Here is a 21,370-nt window from a genome sequence, read left to right on the forward strand (position 1 = left end):
CGTAAACAAACCTGTGAAGAAAGTAAACCCTGAGAGAGGGGAAAATGGTTTTAGAAGCAGTGCTTTATTGGACATTTTGTCCATGAACCAACTCCCTTAGTGTTTGCTGAACTAAAGGATCGTACTGAAGGAAAAGACCCTAACAAGATTCTGATGATGTAGGACATATAACGTTAACCTCAAAGATGAGAGTTAAACATACAAATGTTTAAAGAAGATGCAATGGGATATACTTAATAAGGAAATATTGAGTGTTTGCGTGTTTATGGTGGGGGGGGGGGGGGGGGGGTGGTCTGATTGCAGTTAAAATCAGAAATAATGGGAGATGCATAAAGTGTTTTATTAAAATATGATTTCAACCTGTCTTACCTTTGCTCAAAGATTTGTATCATGTTTGGGTTTTTTCTTACGTGTGGTTTCTATCATCTTGTGTCTTTTTGTCATGTCTTTGTATAAACACATGATCAATAAAACAAAATCAGTTCTGTAAAGAAATGTCTTTTGAGAGATTCCACTCAAACATCAATAATCAGGATGACCTTTTTTTGTTTTTCATTGACAAGGTGAACATGCTCCTCGTTTGCACAGACGAGTGTCCAGGTTACTTTTCTAAAACCCACCACTAATGTGATTAGAAGTATTGGCCGGGACCTTTCACTAACAAGAATCAGGTCTTTTTCCTGGGAGACCTTTATTCTCATGGGAATCAGACATTCAGTCTTCAGAAAAATGCAAACTTTGTTACTAGATTTAACAGTAATTTGGGAAAAAAGACGTGACAAAACTATTTTTGGTGTTAAATACAATCCAATAAACCACTATAACTCATTGTATTGCAGACGCAGTGTTTCTTTTGTCAGCTGTTTCCTGCATTGCTGGGAAGCTACAGTAAGTGTATGCTGAAAAATCAACAACAAATTGTGCTCATTTTGCAAGTTAAGGGATATTTAAGCCTTTAGTATTATTTAAATTTGTATGCAGAGTTACAGTAAATCTGTGTCAAAGAAGAGCGTTGTTAAAATTTTTTGATTCAAAGTCCCTTCAGGAAGTGTTTTAGAAGCTGTTTTTTAATTATTCATTTTGACCACCAGGTGTCGCCCTCGGTTCAGTCTTGCAGAGACACTTAAATAACATGGACATAAAAAGCCCTGCACATAATACCAGCTGTTGTAGACGAGTACATCAGGGAATGATTGTGTACTGTACTGTTTTATAATCAATAAAATTGTTATGATTCATGAATATATATTTAAATCTCAAATATATTTACATTGTTTTTCACCACACAGGTTGCTGTGATGTGTATTCCCTGATTTTTTTAAGGGACTATCTATGACTCTATTTTTAGCCCTAACAAACTTGATTATTATATCAAGGCAGCCTCATTTTTAATTAAATGGTCTGATATCTAGTTAAGACTGGTCAGTCTCAATTGAATTCAATGGTCTTATAAATGGTTAAGACTGGACTTGCTTTCTTAAGAAGTAAGTCTTTGTTCTTCATAAGAAAACTGATTTCTGATTCCTTTTGATTGATTTTTTCCCCCACCACTCGTTTTAATCACAGCTCACCTCCTAAACTTAAAGTTCACCTAACCCTAACCCACATTATTTGTTTAGTTTCACACTCGCCTGTTCACAACCTTTCTTTGTCCTCTGAAGAGAACTTTTTTTTTTAATTGGCCTTTCTCCAGGACAAACCGAAGGAAAGTGTGTAAGCATGCAAACAGTGTGTGTCTTATGGGTGACGAATGGACGTCAGAAATACTGGCAGGGATCCCATCAGATTGCACGCTTAGTAACTGTACCACTGTGTTGGGAGTGGAAACAGAGAGGCATATATATCACCAATGTCTGCCACCACAAAAGACAAACGAGTCGGCGGCGATTTAATGCATCTCCTTCACATGAATCAGCAGAGAACATGCCACACAAAATCAGATTACTCCTACCCGTGATGCTTCATGTGCAGCCAGTCAGTTGGCTGCATATTGATTTTTCCTTATCCTAAAGTGTGCTGAAAGAAATCACTTGGGTGAGAAGGGTGTTAAGACACACTAGGGGTGAGTAAAGCAACAAAAATAATCTTGTTAAAATGAAGAATAAGGCGGTTAAGCGTGAAAACATGAGGCAGTCCACCTTTCACTTCAGAGAAATTAAATCTTGTTGCTTTTGAACATTTTTGAAGCAGAGACACGCCATTGAGCGTGGGTGCCTTTTTTTTTCCCTTTTAGTTTGAATTGGCATACGTGGAAACCCAAATGACGTCTGATCATAATGTGCGCTTATTTGATTTCCACCCTTAAGGAAACCGTGACTGCAGCCTGATTGTAGGGTAAGGTCGACACTAAAAGTTTGAATGGAGCTCTGAGCGCCGGAGGTCACATTATTAGGATCATCCGAGACGGGGTCTGCTTTGCACCAAATGTGGGGTTTCTGGTTAAATTAGAGATGGAGGTGTGGTGAGCAGTGACGATAGTTTGCGAAATTTCCCAGTGGTGAGGAGGAGCTAAGGGGAGGGAGACAGATGTGGTTGCTTGTGAGTGTCTGTTGTGCATGGGGTCGTTGAGGATTAAAGGGGAGTACGGTTAAGTGTGAAGGCAGGGGATCGAGGGGGTCTTTGGTTTCTGGTTTCCCAAACTTGCCTGAATCAGCAATGTGATCATCAGAACCACACCACATCACATCACATCTCCAACAGCTCCATGTCTGATGTTGATCCAGAAAGTTGCCTCTCTTTATCTCGACTCTCTGCTTCCCATGAGGAGATAAATCCCTATAATATAAAAAAACTATTTGAGGTGGTTTGAGTGACTAGATGTCCCAGTCTGGAGTGATTCAATCATTTTGATCACACCAGGATTCTCTGCATATTAATTCTCATTCTTTGTGTGCATACAGTAAAAGCAGGCTTGCTAGCACTGGGATTTCACTTCACTCCAAGACAGCTACTACGAATGTGGGTTTTAATATGCAGATTTACTCTCTTGTTCTTTATGCACACCTACCCCGGAGAGATTCTCTGACCACAAAAGATATTTCGGTGCTGTGTTATGCTGAATACAGATACTTCACTGTTTTAGAGTTTTTGACGTGATTAGCTTTAGTGGAGCAGATGCAGCTTCAACAGTCTACTCAAAGTCACCTTCACAGTTGAGGAAGTACAGAGTTTAATCGACAGCACTTGGCACATTGTTCCAGGCAGGTTATGAACTCTTTGGTAGCACGTCTGTAGAGATTGCAGTTCACAGTATGACAGTCTTTTGAGTGTGTGTATGCATCATAAATTAACAGATCTACAATCCCAGACAGATTAACAGGCGTAACAGGGGTGTAAATATCATTTAACTGGCCGAAAAGCAACACTATGGAGATTTTTTTTTGCCTTTTTATCAATGTTACATGTAATTGGAAATTTCACAGCATCAGTGTAAGACTTTAAAAGAAAACACTGCATGCAGGAAAAGTTATGATCAGCTTCATTAGATGCATGGAGATCCAACTGGTTTCTCACTGGTCACATGATATAAATGTCACCGCTCCTGCCAATTATTTACAGTGATCTTCTTAGGGGAAATTTTTACGAGGGGGCTGGCAGGAAAAGGTCCAGGCCAAGGGAGGAAAAAATGCATCCATCTGCATTTACACATGCAGCTCACCCAGACAACTTTTGGATTTAAGAGGCAGTGCATGTGTGAAATAAAAAAAGACTTAGCTAGGCTAGCTCCTCAGCCTAGGCTTAAACATGTGATAGGCATCTCTACCTAATAATAGCACTTCCAGGCTACATACACTAGTATTTAGTAATGCATAATTGGTAACTTCAGAGACAGCTTGCTATATTAGCTACCTACCTCACACAGCAGTAGGATGCAGGGTTGCACCTCAGTCAGCATTAAGCCCCCACTGACACGTATTGGGAATTAGCCTAGAAGGTCAGTTTTCCTCTGAAGCTTCAGCTGGAGGTTGTCCATCTTTTCACCTCCCTAGCAATCCTTTTATCATATACAAAGGTTGCACTGTTGCATTTGCTGCTTTGGTTGTCTCCTGCTGTCAGGCCTGCCATGCACCGCAGATGATCTGAGTGTCTTTTCCTGATTCTGATCATCCAGTGCTCCCCACATGCTATGTGTGTTCATGTTGTTGTAGGTTGTGTCTGTGCTTAGCTTGATTTTTGTTGAAAATCCAGGAGCTCCTTCCCTGACCTGTAATTACTGCCTTCTCTGTCGTACTTTTTCTATAGGAAGAGTTATAACCACATGGCAAAGGAAATCAAATTTTTATTTTAAACTTTCCCATGAATCTTATTGCATGGTTTTCCCTCTTTTTTGTTAAGTCCTTTCATCTCACTGAGATCAACACATTTGCCAACTGTACCTGTTTCTGTCCCATCTGGATTGCATGTCTTCATGTGGTTACACACTCCTACCACAGATGTCTTTTCCCAGCCCTTACTGCCAATAATGTCGATTCCCCAGCTAGTTCTACTGCCTCCCTTCTCCACATCCTCGTTATTTTCTCTCCACTTTTTCACTTAAGAGAATTGACTGTTTCTTTATGATCTGTTTCAAATGTAGAGATCTGTAACAGAGCTATTGGCACACGCCTTAACCACAGACCCCTCATCTCTTTTCTTCTTTGCCATCACCAATCACCCAACCAACCATGCTTGAGACTCCAGAAGTGGTTTTTCAGTTAAACCTCCACCTCCCCCCACCCTGCCGATTTACTTATCTACTTTATGTGTCTCCGTCCCCTTTCAGACACTCAGACACAGTCACACAGCCTCAGCTAAATGTATGTATCTTTATTCGGCCACTCCATTGCCCTCTAAAGTGCAATACTTTCACACACAAAACAACACCCAGCTTCAATTTGAATCCCTTTTCAAATTGATAAGATACCTGGATTAAGTCTGCAGGGGAATCAGTTTGTCATATTGATATGACTGGTGTCTTAAATAGACTTTATTTTAACAAGCCTCATACCGCTCGATATGATACCGCCAGAGCTGCAGCTGAAATATAATGTCTTTAACTATCCGACATTCCACAAATGAGAAAATAAATATTTAAGTGAACGAACAAGAGTCATCATATTCAGAACCACTATGAAGTAATGATGATAAAGTGATTTTGATTCTTCCTGAATTTGTGTCAGCAGCTGTTTTGAAATTTGTGTTTAACTTTGTCATATTTTTGCTCTGAGTTTGTACAGTATAGTGAACTGCTGATGGCAGACTTTTTCATGATACTGATAGTTTATATGAAGGTCACATCGCCTCTTTTATGTGAACTCGCTCATGGAAACCCTGGGTTGTCTTGTCAAGTTTATAACCAGCTTCATACGACTGCTTATAGAGATCTCCTTTGTTAGGGTCAATGAAGCCAGATAACTGAAAGGTACCCTGGGTATGCTGAACTCGCTTTGCATTATAAATAATAAAAAATTAGCATCAAGAAACAACAACTTAACAGTGACGAAACAACAAGCAGATTTAATTTACATCTCTAAAATTCATGTGTCAATTGAAAGACAGTACTATTAATTATTTTAAAGAGAAATGCTTTTAGTTTTTTTTTTTGTAGAGTCCACAGACTGTGGTGAGAACTGCTGTTCATCCAGGATATTCTGCGCTTGCTTTAGGTTTAACTGTCTGGCTGATTTAAACTGACTTCATTGATAAGTATAATTGAGTATCATCTGCATAACAAATAAATGTGAGTCTCTCCTGGTGATATCACCTAAAGACAACATATCAATTCCATCAATATACATTTCTTCATAAAAAACAACACGTATTTCTTAATCTTGTGTTTATGAATTGATGCACTCTTTCATGATGCTAGGCCTTCATTTTCTATCAACATGGTGAGTTATATTGATTTTTATCCAACCTCTACTTAGGAGGACTGAGCTTAAGGGTTGCTGTACTTTGCTACTATCCCACTGAGACCACAATGATTACAATTCATTGCTCGGAAGTCAATGAATGTCATTTGTGCAGAGCAGTATTACTGTCCTTTGCGATGTCGGCTGATGCTAGTGAGTCGGAGTCTCAAAGAATGACAACCCCCCACATCTGCAGAATGGTGGCAGAGGAAAGGTCACTGTGACGATCAATACACTCTTCTCTGTTCTGGCTGGTTCTGCTTCAGTGCGTCACACTAATCAGCCTGCTGGATGAGAAGTCAGGTCTGTATAATCAAAGAGGAATGGGAGGAGAATAGGCATGACTAACAGAGATATATGGGCCACATTCAGTTACTGACTTATATGCAATAGTATTAATTTATTTCCACCACTGCTGAACATCATCATCTTCTTTTTTCCTGTGGGCTTAATTATCGATGTGAATGTTTATTGTCTCTTTGGGTATATTAATAGCCACATGTGTCTGAAGTGGGTTCACACTAATTGCATTTTGTTAGTGCATGCTCAGAAACACACACACAAGCACACAAACTGACCGATAGAGGTATCTCAGGTCAAGTCCGAAGCTCTCCAGTTTCACTCTAACATTGCAGGGACCACACGGCTAGTAAACCTTTTGGCAAACAGTAACCCAGCCCACGATGGAGTGACGTGTGAGTCACATCTGTATTTATCAGATTTTCTCTGACCCAACCCATGACTCTGTTCTTCACAAGCTTATTTTTTACTGGCTGCAGTCGGCTAGCTCTGGATTTCTCTGTTTTATTATTAGGCATTTTCATTTCAACTTGCATTAGCAATGTTTCCGCAGTGCTTAAGGGCTCAAGTTTTCTGATTATGGGCTGCCAGTGGAAATGTCCCACATTAAAGTTCTAATTAAAAGGCATAAGCGATATCAAGATATTTCCTGACAGTTATCCAACAATTCAATTGCCCAGGTGATGCTCGGAACACATTGTAAAAATAAAAAATGGATGACTGTGATGATATGTTAAAGGATAAAGGGCCTTTAAGATAGCATCCCGCAGCGTCCTATCTGAAAGGCCCTTAAGTCCAGTCCAATCATGTTGAAAATAAAAGTGGTCTTTTATAAACGTTCTTTCTGAATTCTCTACCCTGTCTTTGGCTCTTAAACTTAAGTAAATTAGTTCCTGCAGAAATATATCTGCTTTATTTATAACTAGAAATGGCTTGATTATTTCCATGCAACTACTGATCACCTCTTGACTATGGAGATGGTATTTTCTTTATGGGGTAAATTCATTGTTGATTTTGTCTGTTTTTACAATGGGATTTGGTGACCTTATGAAAATATTAGACTGCTTAAGCTCATTCTGTTCAATTAATAAGTAGCATGAGTGCTAAATCCACATATACAGCTCGGTTTTGTGTCAAAAGTTTCACAGATAACAATCTGGCTGGAAACACCCCGTCACTGACCCATTAAACATTATTGTTTTGCTTTCATTTGTCTGAATTAGCAAATCCCTAGATGTTAAACAATGGAGTCAAATGATACATCTGGACAAAGTTTTAATAAAGGCTGTTATTTGATATAGGTTAGTATTTTGTCTATCAAGCCAGTGCACTGACCCCAAACATGACAGAGGAAGTATCTGTCACTTTGATATAGAGATATAGTGGATACTGAGGGTCAGGATGAAGGGATACAGGGATATTAAGGTGGATTTATAGTCCGTCGTCCCAAGGGCTTCCTCCCCCTTTACTCTTTTCCTCTACAACAAGTGAAAACTTACAGCCAAAGTGCAACTGCTGCATCGTCCTTGAGCTTTTCTTTGTTCTGACTGTCATCTCCAGTCGTAAGGCACTGAGATAGAAACCTCCTGGAGTGTGTAAAGCCTTGAAGCAGAGGCGTTTTGCTTCTGCAAGTCTCAGGACACAGATTGTATCCCCGCGGGTTGTTTTGTCCTTATCTTCCCTTCAGAAGTCTCTTCTTCTTCCAGCTGTTTAGACTTATTTGTGTCTGCTGGAACACTGCTAACATCTGTCCCATGTCTGTCTGGGATTGATGTCAGCCCTATGAGTTATCAGCAACATCACATACACATATGAACATGAACATGTGCATTTCCAGTACATGGAACATGTGTCCATACAGATGCATGCACATGCAGACAACCAGGAGTGCACATGATGGATTTATTGGTTGTCAGCTCCTGATCAAGATCTAATCTCTGCAGGCAGATTTCTTTAAGGCTAATTGCAATATCTGTATTTCTATGTAATACGATGACTAAAAACTAATGAAAAAACAGCAGGATTGTGCAAAAAGACAAGACAAATGATTTTCTATTTTGGTTCTCAGTTGCTTGGTTTTATGTTTAACATTTTTACGTCTTAAATGTCCAAATTCAGGAAACTTTTTTCCACAGACAACCCATTTAAAAAGCCAAGACTCAAATTTCTAATTTTGTCAAATTATTTTATTATATTCTTGCTAAAACAAAGCTCTGATATAAACTCTAACCTTTAATGAAATTGTCCAAGTAGCTTAATAAGAATCTGCCTTGCAGTTATTTTACTTGCAGAAAAATAATCACAAGCCAACCTTTAACAGCCCTCACAGCTGTAGCTGTGCTCAGTCTTCATCCTCATCTTAGGAAAAAAGTTTGGTATTATTCATACTAATAAACATAGTTTAATCTGAGGCAAGTATCCAATGCATTATTACTTCCAAGTGTACATGAAACAATGCCTCTGTCAAAGTTCCAAATTGTCTTTTTAGAAAAGGCAGTCAAACTAATGAAAGAACTTGGAAATAGTCTGTTTAGAATGTAAAAAGTGTGGCCATCTTTAAAATACAAGTAATAAAAAAATCAGAATTTATGAGCTGAGTAGGCAGTATGGAAATGTCGAGTAAATAAATATTATCTTCTACTTTCTGTGTAAAGGATAACAAGAGGCAAGCAGCAAACAAACACAAAACCTTAATTTTAACCAAATTTAAAGTTTGGTGTAGCTTGTTGTTTAGGCTTAGCTTCTTGGCAAATAAAACACATTTCCTCCATCCAACAAAATCTCGTTATGGCCAAAGACTTATCTTTATTACAGCAATAACAGTCCACCATAATGTTTGCTATTGCTTCCTCTGAAATGTCAACATAGTCTCCAGTTTATTCAAGCTGTTTTAGAGCTCTAGCTTGATGTATATAAAGCTAGCGGTCAGTTCTTCTGGATGATGCCAAGCTAAATAGATGACAGCTGGCGTTTCAGCGAAAGGAAACCAATGGTCAAATACCAATTTATGTCAGTCTTCCAGCTAAGTATGGCCTCCCAACAGTTTCAAGTACACTGTTGGACCACAGGCACACACTAGAAACTTACAAAAACACAAGCAGCCTGACATGCACAAACTCACACAACAAGCCTCTGAAAATCAAACACTGTACATACACATTCTCCTTTCCTTTAATGATGTACTCGAAGACAATATCTATCTTTTCTTTTTGTTCAAGAGAACAAAAGGAGAGTTGAGAGTGTGTTTAACTTCCTGCACTTGGAAATGTAAAAACCATGCCAAGTTTGTTCCTAGATTCAAGCGCTAATATGCTTGGTGCCACACAGGGGGTGAAACCAGATGCTTTAAATAGGACAATTTAATCCATTTCATTGTTTCACTGATAAAATGGAAATGACCCCTGTGAAACAAAGCCAAGAGAGATTATTCAAATCTTAACCTTAAAAAATCCCAATAAATACTCTTTATCCAAGCTTTCTGAACTAAATGTCACAGTTGGAATAATCTTTTGGCTCCTGTCAGTTTTAGACTCTGCATGTGTTGAGTTTGTTTAAACGTACAGTCTGAGACCCAAATGATCTGGCATTGAAATGATACCACTACCAGATGCAGTTTTTGTGATAAAGCTTGCAGCATGCTGACTCTGAAGTTAAGCAATGGTGCAGAGACATGAAGTTAACCCTCATTTGACCTTATTGTTAATCACCTTTAAGGCCTACTCATACTATTAAGTATTGCTCTGTGATCTAACAGGAAACAGATGAAGGCCTATAGTCAAATCCAATCAAGATGTTTAATGGCAAAGACAAAAAACCTAATCATCATTTAATCATCAGATCTTTTAATTAGGACTCTATAAAAGGAAGGGAAAATCAGATCAACATGGACACAGGCGGGAAAAGTTAGGACGGTTCTAAGGGTCAATGACTGTCAGGGGCACTAAAATATATTAGAACATTGGTTTTTTTTATTATTACATTATATTTATTTTATTTTATTGAGAGGCCCAAAGTCCCTGGAGGTGGCCTCGAACATGAATAGTGACGAAAAGGTATGCTATTTATGCTGTTTGTTTTTCTAATTCCTGTACTGCACATAGCTGCACCCTCTGGAACTCCTTGGAAATATTAAAAAAACGATTGAAAACCCACATTTTCAACTCAGCTTATGGACTTAGTTATATGTCTTGTGTTGTTTGTGTGATCTGATGTAAAGTGTCCTTGGGTCCCATGAAAGACACTATATACATTTAAGATAGTATTATTATGACCACTTCCTCAAATAAGCAAGCTTGAAAGAAACCCCATTGCTGTTGGTCTTTTATATTTAAGCTGTAAATATGATGTCATCGACAACTCTGCTCAAATATTTCCTTCCACTTAGTGACTGCACCCTTTTTAATGGGCTGAACAATCAATCTTTAAGATATTTTCCAAAATCTTGACTCTTATAATACCCACCTCTTAAAAACACTCTTACTGTTTCTACCTAAGTTTTTATCACCTGTTTCAAATGCTATTCTTAGCTTTGAGCTGAAACCATAGACTGTATAAAACTATATCATATATTGTAAAATACAGTACTGTAAGTGACCACCTTAAGGGGTATTCTGGCCTCAGAAATCAGACAGGGAGAGCAGATATGGTCACTGTCTCAGTTGTAGTATACAGTCTATGGCTGAAACACTCATAATTTCATTAGGATAGGATAGTACTTTATTGATCCCCAGAGGGGAAATTCGGGCGTTGCAGCAGCACAGACAAGTAAGGTCATACAAAATACACATTGAACAGAATAGATTAGATAAGATAAATAAAAATAGGGGGTATATACAAGTACAAAATGAATGATGAATCATTACAGTTTTAGCCTAATTGTATCCAGTTTATACTGTGTGTGTATGTGTGTGCTTATAGACAAAGTTTTGTGAGCGGACGTGACCTTCGAAAAAACTCCTTGGAATAAGTTTAGCAGGCAGCAGGAGTTTGAAACAGTAGTCGAGCTTTGATGAGGTCTGCTGCTGCCCTCTGTTTTATAAGTTAAAAACAACCTGTGCCAAGTTCCTGACCGTCACATGCACAGCACCGCCTCCAATATACAGATTTAGTTAAATTACAACCTGCCTTTAGAGCTCTTTATAAAGCTTACACTTTCTTTGATACAGTTTAATGGAAAGCAGTCACATACACACACGCATGCATGCATGCACACACTTTACGGTTTATGTACGTGCTTGGCCTGAGGTCTACTGAGGTCAGCAGTGTGTGAGTTTAGGATGTCCTGTTGATGTAACTCAAAGGAGACGGATGGTGTCAAAAGAGGAAAAACACAGCTGGAGACACAACATGCACCACTTTGATCCTGAACAACCCAAAATGAAAAAATGAAAAAAGCCGCTTAAACGTCTTACGATTGTAATCCAGTTTGATGAAAAATTGGACTAACACTTAAGAAACGCACTTTTTTATTTTATATTTCAGCTATGCTTGAGGCTCTCTCTTCTGTACTAAACAGGATCAGATGTGTCTCGAATCAGTTTCTATGCAAAAGTTGAGGGTTCTTTCATTTAGATAGGAAGTCCTTGATCCACGTACAAAGAAACCATGACTGTCTGGCTTCACAAGCACAGTGGTTGCTCCAAATAATTCTTCTTCTCATTCCAATAAGTATGACCTACAAAATAGAAAGAGAGAAAAGTACTCTTGTGCTTTCTCTGATCATATGCATTTGATTTTGTTACATTATATTTATGAAGACGTGTATTGGAATCACTTATAATGCAAACAGTCCTGCTTGAATGTATCTGGACCGGGAATTGAAATACAGAGATTGAGTCTTTCCAGACTTCCTTGTTCCTGCACAAAATAAGGAAACAATAAAGTAATTTGAGGGAGAAAGAAGAAAATAGAGAACGAGCCTATCAACATAAGAACCCTAACTTCCACACAAAAAAATGTTATTGCACTGGACAAGATTAGACACATTTGATCAATGATTTTGATTCTTCTTGAATTCATGCTTTTAGGGATTCGCACTCAAACATAACCATCTCATCTGCTGAAGGCTTAGCAGGGTACGCTCAAATTTAACAATAACTGAGGATGAAGAGGCTCAGGAGGATTTGAATGAATGCGATCTGATGGTTTTGTGTTTGGGCGGCAGAACTACAACACTTCTTGTTAAATCTCATGTTTCAGTGTGTCCAACCTAATCACATTGAATGACTAGTGGTAGAGAGCACTTTTAAATAATTATATCACTGTCAATGTTGTTTTCTTTCTTTAGTTTTGTCCCTAAATGTTGACCATTGAGTATAAGTTTCTCAAAATAATCTTATTTTCACTAAAATACTTTTTTCTATTCTCAACGAGCATCTTTATTTCTTTCGGTTCACAGTTTTATTTTTACTATTCTCAAGGAGATGAAGACAATGGATGAACAGAGATTTTGTTGTCTTCTGAAATCTCACCATTTGCAGCTATAAAGTATTGCTTTGTTTATTCGAAGATTGATTCAAAAGGCAACTGAACAAGACCGAGAACCGAGAACCTACACAGACATATTGCTTTGTTTGCACTGAGAGTGAGCTCAGCCCTCTCTCGTCTTCAGCTGGCTTTAGTGAATTCTGATACAAAGAAACACAATTTGGAACACAGTCTAGAGTCTCACTAGCGGGGCTGGCTATAAAAATGTTTAAAAATGGACTCCATTGCTAATTTTTAAAAGGAAATATGCTTCATAAAACAACTAATCAATGACATTATACTTTAAAGATCTTAAGTGAAACAACTGACAACTTGCTGAAAGGTGTCTTCTCTTTGTGCAGCTTCAGGGACTTAGGGACAGATATTCTGTCGTAGAAGAAGAGAAAAGTGTCTGGAGTTTGCAGAGGGTTAAGTTAAGGACATAAGAGTTAGGTAACATAGAAAAACAGAGTGGCTCAGAGTGCATGAACCGAGCAAAAGATCTCAAGAATCTGAAGATGATACTGTCACTAAAATTAAAAACACACCTTAGAAGTAAAATCACATGAGACCCTGCATCTTCCTTGATAACAGTGTCCTAGTGGGGTTTATACTAGCTCCAGAAAAGACGTTCCAACACTAACAGATACACGGAAAAATGGAGAACCTAATCCAAATAAAACTGTGATGTATTATCATTCATACGCGCACAAAAATGCAGGCAGGCACATTGGCAGACCTCCTTTCGTGCAAAGAAAACACAAATATCTGTGTGCTTTTTGGCACAATTTGACAACATCCCTTAAGGTTTTCTGTACACACTGCTGACTTTCCTTCTGTAATGTAGAATCTGAAATCTTCCCTCCTCCAAACTTCTGCTGCAATACAGTCTAAAGCTCCTATGAGAAGTTTTTAGCTGGTTATAAAATGGACTGTAATGAATACTAATAACTCCATATGAACTACAAAAGCAAAACAGACCATCAGTAACAAGATTTAATATTTTTATTATGTTATTTATCGCTGCAGGGGGTTGGTGTCAGACGAGGGGATAAACAGCAGCCTGCCAAAAAAGCCTTTTTTTTTTACGTTTCCTGCCAAAGACTGATTGTGAGTTGCATGTTTAACATTAAAAATGATTTGTTTAGTAAGAAAACACCCCTTACACATGTCCAGGACAAGATCAGCAAAGGGATAAAGCATCCTGTTTTGTCTACAGGGGTCGCCAAAATCTTAAAAGTTACTCACAGGAGCTTTAAATCTAACAACAATCACATTGAGGTTGACATACCGTTAGCATTAGATGAAACTGAAGCTAAAACTTGCTAATAATGTGAACATTGCAGATGTGTTGAGCAGTCGGACAGATGGACAGAATGAAAGAAAGAACAAGAGGAGCCACAAACCATTTGAAGGGTCTCTTTAAATCGCAGCCCCCTGCTGTTATTTAATAGGCTGCAATCAGCACAGCGGCTAAAAAAAACAAGGCTGCCTACTAAATCTTCACAGTGAATGTGCAACATTTCATATCATTAAAACCGACTAATACAGTCTGCTGTGAAATATTATTGCACTTGAATGAACAAGAACTCTTGTGTTCAGTGTCATGACTTACTTTAATGGTCACTCGGTATAGGCCTATACGGAACACCTGGAAACACTGCGAGGTGCCTGAAAAGTCATCAAAGAGGTTTATGTGTGTGCCTGCATCCATGGATCTAACGGTGAACAAACGAGAAGGCCTGTTAGGCTTCCTCGAACACCTTCCACCCCACATGGCACCCATATTTCGTTCACACGTAGACGTACTGCTTAGCGAAGCACAATAAGCTCATTACAATCAAAGACCCTCCATTTTTCCCTTTCCTGTCTTTGTTGTCCAAACCCGCCCCATAGCTCTCTCTGTTGTTCAGGAAATTAACCATTTGGAGCACAGGTGAGTGAGTGTGCCGCAGCACCAGCTTCAGAGGTGATTAGAGAGGCTGAGCCGGTCGGTGGGAAATGTGATAAATCTAAAAGCAACAGGCAGCAATCACCTAAGGCAAGAGCATGTGGTCAGAATCAGGAACACTTTGAATTTGATGACCGATCAGAGAGAGCGTTGAGAGGGAAAAATCTGAGATTGTTTTTTTATTAAGTGCATTGAACTTTCAAGTGTTAAGAGACCCACTTTTGTTTCCAAAATCACTTGGAAAAACCTTCTGTTTGATAGAATGAGAAGAGACGGTTTTCCTTTTCTGAATCCCTGCATTAAAAGATTTCTGGATGCCATCAGTAATGATCTCATAAGAGTGACGAGATGATTGACTGCACATCGATGATAGTTCTTCAATAATTTACACCACTTTCATGGAGCAGATTCCTTCAGTTTGGCATGATTTGCATCCCATCTGCATGCAGGATTCCTAAGTTTATCCCAGCACTCTGGATCCCCTGTCGAATAAATGAGCTCTGACATGCCTTTGTATAAACTTGAGGGCAAAATAGCCCACTTAATATATCCATCATGTGGTAGAATTTCATAACACTTAAAGTAGGAGAAGATGTGTGTCTTTTTCAATTGTTTTTCTTGAAATGTGCTAAAAATGTAAGAGGGTTTGTATTTTATAGCTGTGGTGGATAGAAAGTAACTGACACAGGATGTGGTAGTGATATTGAAAGTATATGTTTTCCAGTTGGTTTCATTGTGTATTCATTTTTTTTGTTTGCTGTAAGCACATTTTTTTAAAGTTTATTTATTTGACTTTAAAAGATTGCACATGTGCTATCTATATATTTCTCTGTATGCATTATGCAGCTAATGCAAACTCGATGTCAATCTCTCAGTGGGATGGGAATCACTTTTAATAAATACATGATGGCGCGTTTAAGATAGTCTGACAGAATTTTCATATTTCTAGTCATTAAAAGAGCTAAGTGTTGGGTTGAGCCTAATTCCATGACAGATTTACCCACAAACTCTGTCATGAATTTTAGCAGTTGGAGAGACTTGGGGACAAGTAACACATGTGTGAGCTTGACAGAGCGTAAACATTTATGTCTGTGAAAGCTTGTCATTACACCCGGCTGATTAATAGAGGATGAGGAAGAAGTCGTCACTTAGACGTGCACAAATGGATGTGATTAAGGAAGAGACTGAAATAATTGTCTTTGCTCAGCTTTTTAATGTTCTGGCCCATATAAATCTTCCCCTTTTCTCCCTCCTTAAACACTCACACTTTGACATCAGAGGTACACACACACAAACACACACTCTTCCAGCTGCCGTCGCTCTCATACCGTCACTTCTAATCTCAATCTAACTCTGTTTATTATTCCCTAAGAGCAACTCTAACCCTCTCCATGGAAACTCTCACTATCCCTGGCAATTTGCTGCCTAATCCATAGTCAAATTGCCCTAAAATAGTCCTGTGTTCGGTGATTACAGAGCTCAGAAACCAGTGGTCACTGTGATGTGGACAGCCGGTGGGTATCCTAAGCAGTGCAGCAGATTTTCTGGTTGCGGTCAAACACACACCACCTTGCTTTTCTATCTGTGTGTGCAGAGGATGATGGGAAATACAGTGGCCATGTCTGTCCCCATGTAAGCCCCGTGCACAAGCCGCTCCAAGGCAACGGCACAATGTCGTGCATGTGTTTGTGAGAGCTGCTGTAGTCAAAGTGTACAGCTATTTAATGCATGGAACATTTGGAAATGAAACAGTGGTCGCCTGGAAAAGAGACAAGTGAGCCCCCTTCACCACAACCTCAATATCCTGAAATCCCCACACTCCGCTCCTGACACACTTCACCAACATGAAACAGACTGCCTATGCAAGGCACGGTGATATTTCAGAAGAAAGCACTGAGTCGGGCCTCGAAGGCAAACTCATACAGAAATGCAACAATTAGGTTAAGAAAGGAGGCAAGCAATAGAGAGGGGTGGGGGAATGATGAGCGCAAAACTAAATAAAAAGAGGGAGAAGGGAGCCAGCTGGGTCCACGTGGGTTGTGTAACCAACGTCAGCACCCTCAAGCATCCAGGTTTACAGATATGTCTGACTTTGTGTGACTTTCAAAACCAGACAGCAAGCCAGATGAAGTCATGATGATGTCAACCTCCTAGTTAAAGGTAACTGGCAGCTCACTGTCTGCATAATAGGTTCCTTTACTGCAGTACCAGGAACAGAAACATGAAGACAGCCCCTTTAACTGTCATGGAGGGGACTGAGAAGTGGGTGAATTTCTCCCAAAACAGTCAAGATAAAAATGTGGATCACACATAAGACAAAAGAGGGGCACATGTAACAGAGCCTGAGAGGATTGCATTTAGCCAAATTGACACTTTTTAATGTTGCATTGCAAAATCAGTTTGGCAGTCATTTTTGGAAGATCATTTTCACCCTCAAGCATACACTCCAAAACTTGTAAATTACACTTTTGAGAATTCAAATCCACGGCAGTAAACAGATACTGGACACACAAAGGTGGAACTTAAAACACTCTCCATGTCCTACAACACAAACTTGATCAAAGGGCCTCCCTGCCAAGACGTCAGACTGATCTTTTAAAGCAGTTTTTCCACATTCGCCGAACCATGTAACCACAAGTATTATATTCCAAGCTCGTATGGAAGTAGGCATGCTGTGAAGAAATGAAAAATTAGCTGCCAGTGTTGGCTACTCTGGACATTCATAGTCACCCCACCCGATCGCTATTATTTAATAGAAATAATGCACAAATAATAGCCGTTGTAAAAATGTAATTTCCACAGCACAAACCCGGTTTTGTCAGTCTACAGATGTAAAAAAAACATTAGGAACACTTGTAAATATCTTTATGGCGGATTGCTTTGTGTGGCCTTACTTTACATAAACATGTGGAGGGTATGCACGGGGGGAAAAAATCTAACATTCAATAAAAGAGAAATAAGGCTGTAAATGTGAAAATACCTCCTTTGTGGTGGGTAATCACAGGTAGCTCATACAGGGTTTATTTATTTTTTTTAAACCAAAGGTTTTGTTCCAAAGAAACACCTCACTATGCTGTTTGGCTCCAAACTGCCTACTGTACCTGGACCCTGAATCGTGCAGAACTAGTGTTTATGATTTCCTCACCGGTCAAAATGGTTTACAGTTAGCATTTAACAAATGTCATACATGAATCCAAAGTTTCTCTGGGTCTGTTTTGAATCAAAGCCATGGAGGCTGCACAGTTGTTGGTGGAAAATGCTCACAACTTGGCCAAGACCTGCAGTGCTCTTTTTGTCTTTGTGAAATGAAGCATAATTGAATAAATATGTCATGTAGAAAGGGGTGTTTAGATGGCAGACAAGGCGCTGTAAATATTTGGGCCTTGCTGACTGCCAAGCAGCCGGGGGAGGAGAGAGTTAAAGCCTCTGAGGACAGACACACTGGTCAAAACACGACTTAAGCCTGGTGCGTTTAAGTCATGACATCACACATACTACTCCTTTCACTATTATGAATGTAAGATGATTCATTTTAAAGTTCCCTCGACAGCTGGCAGAACACTAGTTGATCTTGCCTATTTATTTGTTTCCTTAAAGAAACTGAATGCTGGGGAGGGCTAAGTCATGGATATTGATTTGCTTTTACAGCAACCAATAGAGCTGAGTGTGAGAAATTCAAAACAGCAGTACTGTTTAACTGCACCATTACTGTTGGCTAGCTTGTAGGTATGTGACATGAGGTCTGGGAGAAAGTCTTAAATTGAACCTCAAAATTAATAATCACCACTGGCATCAAGAGGAGTCATCAACATTTTGTGGTTATTCAGCTTCATAATAAGCTCTGATTATACTGAGCTTGGCACTCTGCACTTTAATCAACCTGCTACTTCACACCCCTTATGTGTAATCATGCGATACTTGATATATTTAATGTATATGATATATAAACGATATATTTTACTCATGTATTTTAATAGTTTTTTGTATTCATGTTATTATGGGCTATCCAGTGTGGTTGTTGATGTATTTTGTCTTAATGTTATAATGCTCTTGGTGCAAGACAAATTCCCCAAGGGGCAATAAAGGTTTCATTCCCTCATTCAGGAAATCACACATTTTAAAGTACTATTTGGGAATTATGGTGTCACAGTACCAGATTCTTTACTTAAGTATGATACTAGTAAAAACCAAATGACTACCTGTTTTAATATCACAGCAACAAAAATAAGCGTGCTAGGCAACATATATTGGGTAATTTCTTGTTTTTAATCTCCCAAAACTGCAGGCAAACTCCTATATTGAAACGTTACCAATGTATTTGTACAATTTAGACAGTGCTCTCTCTTGTGTTCGTGGCAGCTTTTGGTTGAAAATATGAATGAGGGTTTGCATGTTTTTTAAGTTTCTGTACTTTAGGATACTATTTTATAATCAAAATAATGGAGATTGTATTGTTTTTAAAGTCTGATGTAAAGTACTGATGTATCAAATGTGTTGCCAACCTTGTTTGTGAAATTACAAAATATTTTTTTTTGTCATTGGGTGTCTTCAGCATAGCAATGGAAGCTAAAACCATAGTTGCAGGTGATGACCAAGGGGAAGCATGTAGAAGGTGAAGAGGAGGGGACCAAGTACAGAAGCCTGGTGGACGCCTTGGTTGATAGGGGCCAGGGAGGAAACTGGAACCATTAATGGTGACAAACTGTTTCCTGTTGTTGGGGTAGGTGTGGAACCAGGAGAAATCTGCAATAGTGAGGCGGAGGTATTCAGACATGTGTTTGAGGTGGATAGTGTGGGAGACTGTGGATTGGTCCAGGAGAATGAAGGTGCTGATGTGGCCAGTGTCAGAAGCAATGAGTTGGTTGTTTGTGATTTTAATGAGGGCCGGTCTCTATGCTGTGGTGTGCTCTGAAGCCAGATTAAATAATTGAATAAGGATTGAATAAGAACTCTTACCCTCAGATTAGCCTCAGATTAAGTTTAGAGAGTTTGTTTTAGAAAGAAGCATGACTGCCATTAGAAACTCCAAAGTCGCATTAAAAATTGAAAAACACACACAGCACATTATCAGTGGCTCCTGTCCGTCTCAAACTCTTATCAGTGTGGAGTCTAGACATAACCTTGTTTACTATGTTGACTGAGACTGTCCAAATGTGTTTTCAAATTTATCTTTGTGTCTCTCTGTGCATGCCAATTAGGAACCATTAAGTGGAAGAGGACCTTGGAGGATGTAGACTGCATGGTCCAGCTCACATGATGAGGTCATATCTCTACATCGGTTGAGATGCATTTGACAAAGTAAGGATGAGTAAACCCTTGTTTGGTGGTCGTCACGCTTTAAATGCTTAAACTGAAACACTCTTCAGTACAGAGGATGTTTTAGAAGCAGAAATAAATCAATCAACTTGTTGTTCAGACTGTTGAAACAAACTATTTTGGGTCTTTATTTTGTCACATTCTGCGCACGCAAGCTTTGTTAATAGCTGCAGCAGTTGTGAGAGCAGGGAGTCTTTTCTGTAGCATGCGGCAGGCCAAAACAGATAAAATATGCTTTTGAACAGGCATCCAATGATATCACATGACTCTTGTTCTGAACCAGATCTGCCCTGTTCTAGGTTTTTTTTTTTTTTTAACTGTGGCCTTAACTTCACTCCATCTTTCTCCAAGTCTCTGTATACTCTGGTCACTTTGCCAAACTCCTTCAAACATCCTTATGAACAAATATGAGCTTTGTTGGAGCCTTTCCCTCTCCTGGCCCTAATCCCCTCTAAAAGCCCAGGCTGCAGTCCACAATGTAAACATAATGTGACCTGTATTTTGTGTGTGTGTGGCTCTGTGTTTGGAAATCAGCGTCACCTTATCTTGATTATTGTTCTCCTGCGATGAGTAATTTATTGGAGGAGAAATCCTAAACTCTTCCAAAAAAACAAACAATCAAACCAAGTTGACGCAGGGGGGGAGGAGGAGGGGAGACACGGTCTGAACAGAAATCACATTCGAAGAAGGACCCAGAGAATTTCTGCTGCTTCTGCCCTGGCTCCAGCCACAGGCAGCTGTGAGAGTAACAAAGCTCTCTTTGGAGTTTTTCTTGACTATTTTCCAGACTCAAAGTGGCCTTGAGTTTTTGTACTGTAATTCCAAGAAGATAGTCAAAGTTTTGAGAGCACCATTTCATAAAAACTTCAATAAAATCTATCAATCTTTCTGTCTTAATGTAACCTACACCTTGAACTTTACTGAATATAACATTTTTTGCTTTAGGAATAGTTTTGTGCTTTGTTTGTTTAAGCAAAGTTCAACTGACAATAAGGGGCATTAACAACCCTTTGGATAAGGCAGCGCTTTCCCAGCCAAAGTGAGAACCCAAAGAATTTTTTTTGACGAGCAGGACATTTCATTAAATCACATATCACACATCATGGTGCTCATATGCTCTTCTCATCTCAGTCAATGTGCAAAGGGCAATGTGCAATATATGTTGTTTTAATCTGTGCAACTCTGTTTATATGTGATTTGGTGTTGGTTTCTATTGTTTTTATTTATTGATTCAACTGTAGAGGCAGCCAATGTGTGCATCAGTGGAGTCCAAAATACATTTTCCTAAGGAGACAATAAAGTGTCATATGGTATCATATGGTATTGTGTGGTATCATACTGTATAACACTATACTGCATTGCATCACATTGCCTTGGCATGCCATCATAATGTGTCGTATCATATTGTATCAAATAGTAAGGCAGCGTGTCATCGTTGATTGAGCAT

General features: G+C 39.0%; 1 long non-coding RNA gene across 1 annotated transcript; it reads left to right on the forward strand.

Moving 5' to 3' along the window:
* Window positions 1–569: 569 nt before the first annotated feature.
* On the forward strand, window positions 570–1,242 carry LOC132987963 (uncharacterized). The gene is made up of 2 exons (XR_009675766.1): window positions 570–888; window positions 1,092–1,242. It is a non-coding gene; the product is annotated as an uncharacterized LOC132987963 (long non-coding RNA).
* The last annotated feature ends 20,128 nt before the right edge of the window (window positions 1,243–21,370 follow it).

This window comes from Labrus mixtus, chromosome 14 (genome assembly GCF_963584025.1).
Source record: "Labrus mixtus chromosome 14, fLabMix1.1, whole genome shotgun sequence".
Classification (NCBI taxonomy): Eukaryota; Metazoa; Chordata; class Actinopteri; order Labriformes; family Labridae; genus Labrus; species Labrus mixtus.